Raw genomic sequence first — 8,458 nt, forward strand, 5'->3', positions numbered from 1 at the left:
CACGAACCCGCGTCCCCTGCATCGGCAGGCGGACTCTCAACCACTGCGCCACCAGGGAAGCCCCCATAATCCTTTCTTTTATGCTAAATTTTCCTTCTAAAAAAGGAAACAAAAAAAAACAAAACCAGGAGGCATTTAGGTCTCTTAGAAGGGAAGGAACCATTGGCAGCATTTTGCGATGGGGAGGTTTGTCTATAATACTGCCAGCTTCCCTTTCTAGAGTTAGAGATGATTTGCTCAGTCCATCCCATAAACCAGTCCACTCCTGCAATCTCATGCGTCACTCTCTGGTAAACTCATTCATAATAAGGGTAAACAATTCGTAATCTTCATATTTCATATCTTTTGTAATATTTGCACTTTAACAGAGAGCAAAGACTTAAAAGAAAAAGAAGTTTGTGAGATTTCGAACTGTCAGTGTACCTTCTTACCCCGAAGCAATCAAGAGGCACAAATTGTTAGGCTGACCAAGGCAAGCATCATGGTCTGCCCAGGGAGTTCCATAGCCCAGGAAATGTCTCCCGGGATGCAAAGCCCCAGAAGTTGCCTTTGGCAATGAGTGCTGAAACCTGGGGGAAAGTACAAAACTCCAAAGTCAGCCCACAAAATAGGGGTTGAAAGCAGCACCGTTTCCGGTTTCAGGGGGTATGGCAGAGATGATGAACCTAACACGTCCCTGTTTCTGTCTCTCCCCCACCACTGATGTTGACAGTCATGACTTCCGGTTCACGGTGTTGGATCATCTGTGGCTGCATCGTTCCGGGTGATGCAGCTTCAGTGCATTGAAATCATGAGTCTTACCAGTGTCCGTTTGCCTATGGCTTAACTATTGTGCTTTGCATCAAGGTAGCACTAGTTTAATTTTTAACATGATGAATATTGTGACCATGCTTCCTAAGAGTTCATATAGTGAAAACAATCATGATTACAACCAAGCCAGCATGACCTAGACGTCACCAAAAAAGAAGGATGAACAACAGTGGTATTTTAAATGACAGACAGAAGAACATATTCAGCCTGGCTAGGAAGGTAAATAACCGAAAGAGAGCATACTTCTCAATAGACTTTGAGTCTGGTCACGGTGGAGAAGGGGATGTAATGGCCCATGTGGACACAGAATCTCCCAAGTCAGCATAAGACACACAGGTGTTCCTAAATCAATCAAAAGATTTCGTCTCCCCCAAAGACACCATACTCAGAATGTAACAGCTACTGAATTTGGAGCATATACTGAACAAATGAACGCACATTATCACACCGCACAAACATACAATATCATATCATTCAAACAAACTCAGTTATCATTCCATTCTCTTGACGGCTCAATGAAACCAAGTAAAGTTACATTTCCTGAATCAGAGGTTGCAGCTAAAATGTGCCACGGGTGAGCAAAAGGGAGAATGTTGGTTTTGTCAGATGGTACTAACAATCATGCTTTCTGTAACATATTAAAAATGATGTGTCCAATCACAGCCACAAAATCAAAAATGGTATTCCTAGCTCTTAGGTATTCTGAAAATTGGAGTTTTAAATTGTCATCTTGATTTCTATGAAGATTTTAATGAAAGCACAGGAAACATAAAACAAAAAAATGTTGATTGCTGATACCTTGTCCAACTGCAAACTAGACTTTGCTCATCCACCAGCATATGTAGCAGAAGGGAACAAATGCAAATGTTGGCAAATTCCATCTAGACTATAGACTCACCCCACTCCCTAAAAATTACCTTCCAAATGCCTGTATATCCCGTATAGGACACTGAAAAGCGGCGTGTGATTGGCTTCCCTGTGACACTGAAGTTTTCATAATGAAAGTCTGGTCACTCCTTCATCTACCTCAAAACATGCAGAAGCGCTGACTGGGATGTGAATTCACAGCTACGGAAGGAGAGGGCACCCAAAGACAAGACGGTTAATATCGTTGTCAGCCATCGAAAAGATGTGAAAATACTGACCTGCAGTAAGATTATACTTTCCAAGTGTGGGAGAAAAAGGGTGTCCACCAATGGGCAGTGCACTGGACGAGAACGGAGAGCGAGATCGCAGGGGAACAGTCTACATGCTGCTCTTCCAAAACTGTGATGACCTCTGAGAAGGCCAGAGGAGCCTAGCAAAGGATAAACTGACCGCACCTCAGTTGTTCAATGTCATGTGCAGGCTGTGACGAAAACTCAACAGCAAAACGAATTAGTTTTTTGAAGCAAGACTGCTTAAGAACTAAAAAAAAAAAACCCAGAAAAGGGCAAACGAATTACACGGTCCTTTCTCAATTTCTTTATTAAATTGTAATGTATTTGGAAACCAACTTGGACTTTGCAAGTTCCCGTCACCTTTGTGCTTTGAAAGCATGTTCCCTGAGAAAGCGCTATTTAATTGGTGATGGCATCCAACGTGCTGCAGTGGGTGTAAAAATGTCAGACCTTTTAGGCACAGAGAGCCAGTATGATGAATTTAAAGGACCTAATTGACTAACAGCCGGTCTACCAAAGCAAGCCTGTGGGTACAAAGTGGATGGGCATTTTTGGAAAGCTGGAAATTGATTCCTACACGTCTAAAACCTGCTGTTGCCTGCAAGTCAAGTCCTAAGAATCCCACGCTCTGACCCCACTGTTGAGAGAATATTTCGCTTGGTGCCCTCACTGGACTGACACCAGGAATCAGCGCCCTGAGGGTCTGACAAGAGCAGAGCTGCAAGTCAGAGGGACGTTTGTGTTCGTATCCGATGTTAACACCACGCCAAGAACGGGGGCTGTCCTGAGGGTGCAGGCAGCCCAGCAAAGCGGGACGGAAAGCAACATGCCAGTAGTATTTTTTATTAAATATAGGTAATACTGATTAGATTTGTTACGTCGTTTCCTTTCTAAAATTCTGACATCTATGAATACTGAGGGTATACAATAATATAGCCTAAGGCTTTTAAATATCCAGTACAGAGTTCAACAAAAAGTTCAGATAAATTGCTGTATCCAAGAACAGAAAGAAATGTTATAAGAATATTGTTATATATTTTTATTTATTTTTTATGCAATTTTTAAAAGTTACTTTCCATTTACAGTTATTACAAAATATTGGCTATATTCCCCGTGTTGTACAATACATCCTTGAGCTTATCTCAGTATTGTTATATTTTTATCATCCATATGTGATTAATCATTCTTACTGTTTAATTACTATTCATTGGCACTGTTAATTAGTCCTACTGTTTTATTTAAATAATAGCATTTCTGTAATGGAAAAGTAAATAATACAGAATAATGTATCATTCAGATAAACACCAATGTTTCATAATTTTGTTAATGTCTAATTATTTGTTACATATAATGCTGTCACGGTTTTGTTTTATCTGGTATAGTTATTTCCTGGGTCGTCTTCCCACAGAGTTGGTCACTCTGATCACCAGGGCCATGTCAGGACAAGTCACTTCCTGCCCCGATGTACACTTCCCTTCAATTACAGTTTTCTAGCTGATTTCAGATCCATATCCAATGCTACTTCATCAGTGACGGCTCAGAATGAGTAGTTCGCAGTGGCCTCAGGGCACTTCCTGTAATCCGATGGGTACCATAGATATTGGTGTGCCTGCGAATCTTCCTCATCATATATAAACAGCTGAGGGTCAGGAGCCCAGCCTCCTGTATCTTCATAGGCTTTTAGCACCTCTCATAGTTGGAGGCCTTTAGTTAATGATGATTAAATGTGTCTTTGCTGCATCTGACAATTAAATAGAACAAAACAACTGAATCAGGAATCAACAGATCCTCCACACGCATGCAGATAAAGTAATTTTACACTTTATCTGTTTCCCGATCATCAGAATCTTTGCCCTTGTAAAAATAGAAAACTATTTTATGAAATGGAAACATCTTGACTGCCTTCCAAGTTCTGATTGCTGTCCAAAAGAAATAAGATGAAGCCAATCAGATCTGATATTTTATTTTATTAATTTGATGTTAGAATAGATGGGCTACTGATTACCTAATTAAAGAGATATCACATAAAACAAATCCTGTACACGGAATCTATGAGTAAACAACAAAGAAGAATAAAAAAAAGTCGTATCTGGTGATGGACTTATTCTTATGTTAAAAAATAAGAAGCGGGAACATATTAATCATGTGTCAGAAGGAGTCAGGCGGATAAAATATGTCAGAGAGTATTAAGCTCGAAGGAAGGTTCCTATTGCTGGATCCACTGCAGAATAACTACAGGAAAAGAATTTGAGGGGCTGGGGGGAGAATTGTGGGGAAACAGGAACAATTTATGTTGGGGAAAATAAGAAAGCCCTGGAGACGTCTGCTTCCTGATCATTGTTTAAAATGGCTATGGGTTTCTAAAAGTCAATTGAATTTGGGCAGTGATTTTGGAGGGTAAGCAAGTTTTGTTCAGAAGGAGATATGGGAGGATGATGACTAAAGATCAAAGAGTAAGATTTTTATTGCTGTAATTTTAAGAAGAGAAAATGGTGGGAAGAAGACATCTGAAGAAGGACGCAGAACTGAAAAGTGATCTCAGACCTAGGAGATGCTTTGCAAATGATGGTGCCTCCATTATGAAGGGAAGAAACATGAATGGATACACACAGACTATGAAAAAATTAACAAGGGGCTTGATTTTTGTTCTTGTTCCTATTATTATCTTAACAATGTGTTCAAGATTCTTCAACAAGAGAAATAAAAACAGTAACCCTGACAACTGTCATTACAGTAAGAGGCCAGAAGGAATTCTTTCAGGTTAATCCAAAAAAAATCCTTGCAAAAACAGAAGTTTCTATTCAGCGCAAATGAATGAAAAGGGATATATGTAGAAGGCATAGTAGTAATGGATTTTTAAATGTTATTAAGTACTCATCAAATACGTAGTAGTAATGGATTTTTTAATGTTATTAAGTACTCGTCAAATACGTGTGTATATATGTACAGATCTATCACACAAGGACACACACATACACATGCACAACTGTGATGCAGCCCTAACCTAATGACAACTATACTTCAGCAAAGGCAAAAGGTCAATATACTTGCAGTTAAAACTGAAATGATGCCTGGTCTTCTATTATCTTAATTATTTAGTGAATAAACGAATACCAGAAGGAAATACAACTGGTATATGGTCACTCAATAAACTTTATTAATACAGACGACTTAAAAACAAATTCTTCAAACACTAAAAGTATTTTTTTCTCAAACATTTTGAGAGTTCTTGAGCCACAGAGTTCACAGACTATTAGAATTAAATCCTGTCTTACATTTAAAGGTTATATACAATAATATCTTTTTTAAGTCACTTGGTCTCAGAACCAGCGAAAATTCTACTCTTCTGTTGGAAATTCTAGGCTATGTGCCACATGCAAGTTCTTGATCAAGTCACTCTTTCACACTATTTTAATAATGTGTGATTTTTTACAGGACCATCCTGAAAATCGAGGACACTGTAATGAACACTGAGATTTAGAGACCAAAGGAAAAAATAATCGAACAATGATTTCTTTATGCCTTGGTTTGTCTTTCCTGCTATTCTTTTTTTTTTCCTGCTATTCTTAATCTGACATATTCTTCTCTAATTATCCTAACTTTATTTTATGTGTGTATATTTTCTCTTTTCCTTGAGGTATAAGTGACTGTGGGAATTTACCTGATATGCACATCATCCAGGGCAATGTTTGTGTGTTGTTTTCAAATAACACGCTGATAGACAACTCAATTGTTTATCTGAGGCAACTCATTTTCTTTAAAACTTATCCTAACGTTCCGTTTAAAAGGTCAGGTATAAAAGGAGCATCAAAATTATCTATACCATCAAAACAGGTCACACACAGTTTATAGGTCAACTGTATCCATTATCACCTATAAGGTTAGAAGTTTACAATCAAGCTTGTCAGCAAGCACACAGGAAGGCTTGACAGTCTCACGTATATTAATTCTAAAGTGGACAGGGATACAAAAAAAAAAAACAAAAAAAACTACACCATTTTGTTTTTGTGATGGTAAAGAATTATGTCTTAAAATATCATTTTATGCCTAACATCACTTTGTTTCGACTCTCATTTTTTCCATTTTGTGAAATACTTTTTGTAATTTCCATTGTGTCATTTCCTATTTCTGCATGAAGAGGTCCGCTAAGAACTAAGATGCCGAAACAGCAAATATTTTGTATAGCAACTCAATAAACTGAAGTATTTAAAGAGAAGCCCCATTTTCAGAATGTCAAACATATCAGGTAGACGTGACTTTACACGTTTACCAAGTCAAGTTTCCTCATACAGTTGTAAGCCTCGGCGTGTGGATTATTTAAGCTAGCCACTGATGGGAACAGAGTTCTACTTTCTGTTGAATGTGGTGATTTAAAAAGGATAAATGAAATAACGATTTACTAGAAAATAAGGGAGAAGGATTTTTTTTTTTGCATTTTTCCACCTTGTGAAATACATGATTTCAGGCATTCCTTTTAACATGAATAAATTTTTTTGATGTATAAGAGCATCAACAAACAATTTTCCTATCCAACTGAAAAGATGGAACTTCTGCAGGGCATTTTATTGCGTTTCACATGAACAAATGCAAAAGAATTATGGTTTGGGGCTCTCTTTTGGAGGCGGCAGGAAGAATCCCTTCACATTTAAAAGGACTAACTACAGCTTTCATCATTTGCAGACTATACTTGACTTAGGACAGGACAGATCATTTCTATGCTCAAACTGCTACCAGAGAAATCTATTTCTACGACTGAGGACCTGCTTCACACGGTCAAGAGTGCAAAGAATGTTTAATCTCAAGTGATAAATAAGGCTTCCCTCTTTTTAAAGATACTTTGGAGATTCTTATGAAAATATAAATATGATAGAAATACTTTGAGAATGCTTCCTTATCGATAGCGTGAAAATTAGAAAAATGCAGTTAACATCAATTTTTGTTTTTCAAAGAAGACTTTAAAGATATGTTTGAGCTTTGCAGGCTCCCCTTCATCTCTCCAGCACCCCATCCTTTAGGAAACACAGTATAAATCTCCCCTACATTTCTCTGAGTTAAATACCTTGGGAGATTTTTATTTAAAGAGATGCCTTATTGCACAGCTAAGTTGTTATTAATTTAGAAGAGTAAGTTGCCAAATGGTATTCATCTAAAATTATAAAATGAGAACCGCAATGGCCTTAACGAGAAGCCAACTTTATGGGAACCCACCTATTCCCTCCTGGTTACATTACCGCAGGTCACCTCCCAAAGAACCCAGAGCCCCTTACGACTTTGGATACACCTTCCTTTTTAAAATCTCTGTAAAATATTATACTTCTTATAACCACTTAAACAATAAATTCCAGGGGCTTCCCTGGTGGCGCGGTGGTTGCGCGTCCGCCTGCCGATGCAGGGGAGCCGGGTTCGCGCCCCGGTCCGGGAGGATCTCGCGTGCCGCGGAGCGGCTGGGCCCGTGAGCCATGGCCGCTGGGCCTGCGCGTCCGGGGCCTGTGCCCCGCAACGGGAGAGGCCACAACAGAGGGAGGCCCGCGTACCACAAAAAAAAAAAAAAAAAAAAAAAAAACCACAATAAATTCCAGAATTTCAAAATTTTTTTCAGACAATGAGAAAAAAGTGAAAGCAGATACATAGTTAAATCTAAACCCCCCTCCCCACCACATATGACCTTTTTGTGTAATCTGATTGCCTAAAAGCTTTCGGAAAATACAGATGAATTAGTACCAATACTGTTATTTAATGCATTTTTTTTCTTTTCAAAAGAATCTATAAAAATGGAGATGCAGCTTGTTTATGTCTGTATTTGTGAAAATAACCATTTAGCAGTTGACAGATAAAGTTCCACTGAACACAGCCCATGCCCTGAGATGCATGCAGCCTGTGGGTGGCCCTTGTGTTAGCTGATTGGAGCCTGGAGAACAGGCTGCAGGCACAGAGGCCTCAGGCTGAATCCTGCCAGCATGCTGGTGTTGTCTGACCCCAAATTCAAACAAATAAAATAGAATGTAACGTCTGTAGGTGGGGCAAGCTCTCGCTCAGCCTCTTTCCCAGGAAAACCTCCAGCCAGCCTAGTTCATCCATTTAGCTTTTCTGTGTGGTCCAGCCTTAGAGGCACTTGAAATTGTGGCCTTTAACAATGGCCTTTAACAGAAGACAGATGTGATAAGACAAAATAGACAGTATTTATAATAGACTCTCCAGTGGCTCTGACCGCATATTGTACGTTTTTTAAAAGACAACTAATTTATTATCAAAAAGGCCTAATTACATCACTATTCAGTTTCACATTCCTTAATGGGTTTACATATTGTGTGTAACCTAAAGTCCAAAGTTCTTGATACTAGTATTGAAGTCCTCTCCAAAATCTGGCCCTAACTTAGTGTTTCAATTTTTTTTTTTTTTTTTTTTTGCGGTACGCGGGCCTCTCACCGTCGTGGCCTCTCCCGTTGCGGAGCACAGGCTCCGGACGCGCAGGCCCAGCGGCCATGGCT

At 39.1% G+C, this 8,458-nt stretch overlaps 1 protein-coding gene and 1 long non-coding RNA gene across 4 annotated transcripts in view; both read right to left on the reverse strand.

Annotated features, from left to right (window-relative positions):
- The window catches only part of NALF1 (NALCN channel auxiliary factor 1), a 591,782-nt gene that overhangs the window by 253,243 nt on the left and 330,081 nt on the right, over positions 1–8,458 (reverse strand). The gene's annotated exons all lie outside the window — the stretch shown is intronic.
- LOC114487514 (uncharacterized) overlaps positions 3,697–8,458 on the reverse strand; it is a 98,682-nt gene continuing 93,920 nt past the window's right edge. The window contains exon 3 of the long non-coding RNA XR_003682676.2: positions 3,697–3,711. This is a non-coding gene — a long non-coding RNA (uncharacterized lncRNA). The remainder of the gene's footprint in view (positions 3,712–8,458) is intronic.

Source organism: Physeter macrocephalus, chromosome 13, assembly GCF_002837175.3.
Source record: "Physeter macrocephalus isolate SW-GA chromosome 13, ASM283717v5, whole genome shotgun sequence".
NCBI lineage: Eukaryota > Metazoa > Chordata > Mammalia > Artiodactyla > Physeteridae > Physeter > Physeter macrocephalus.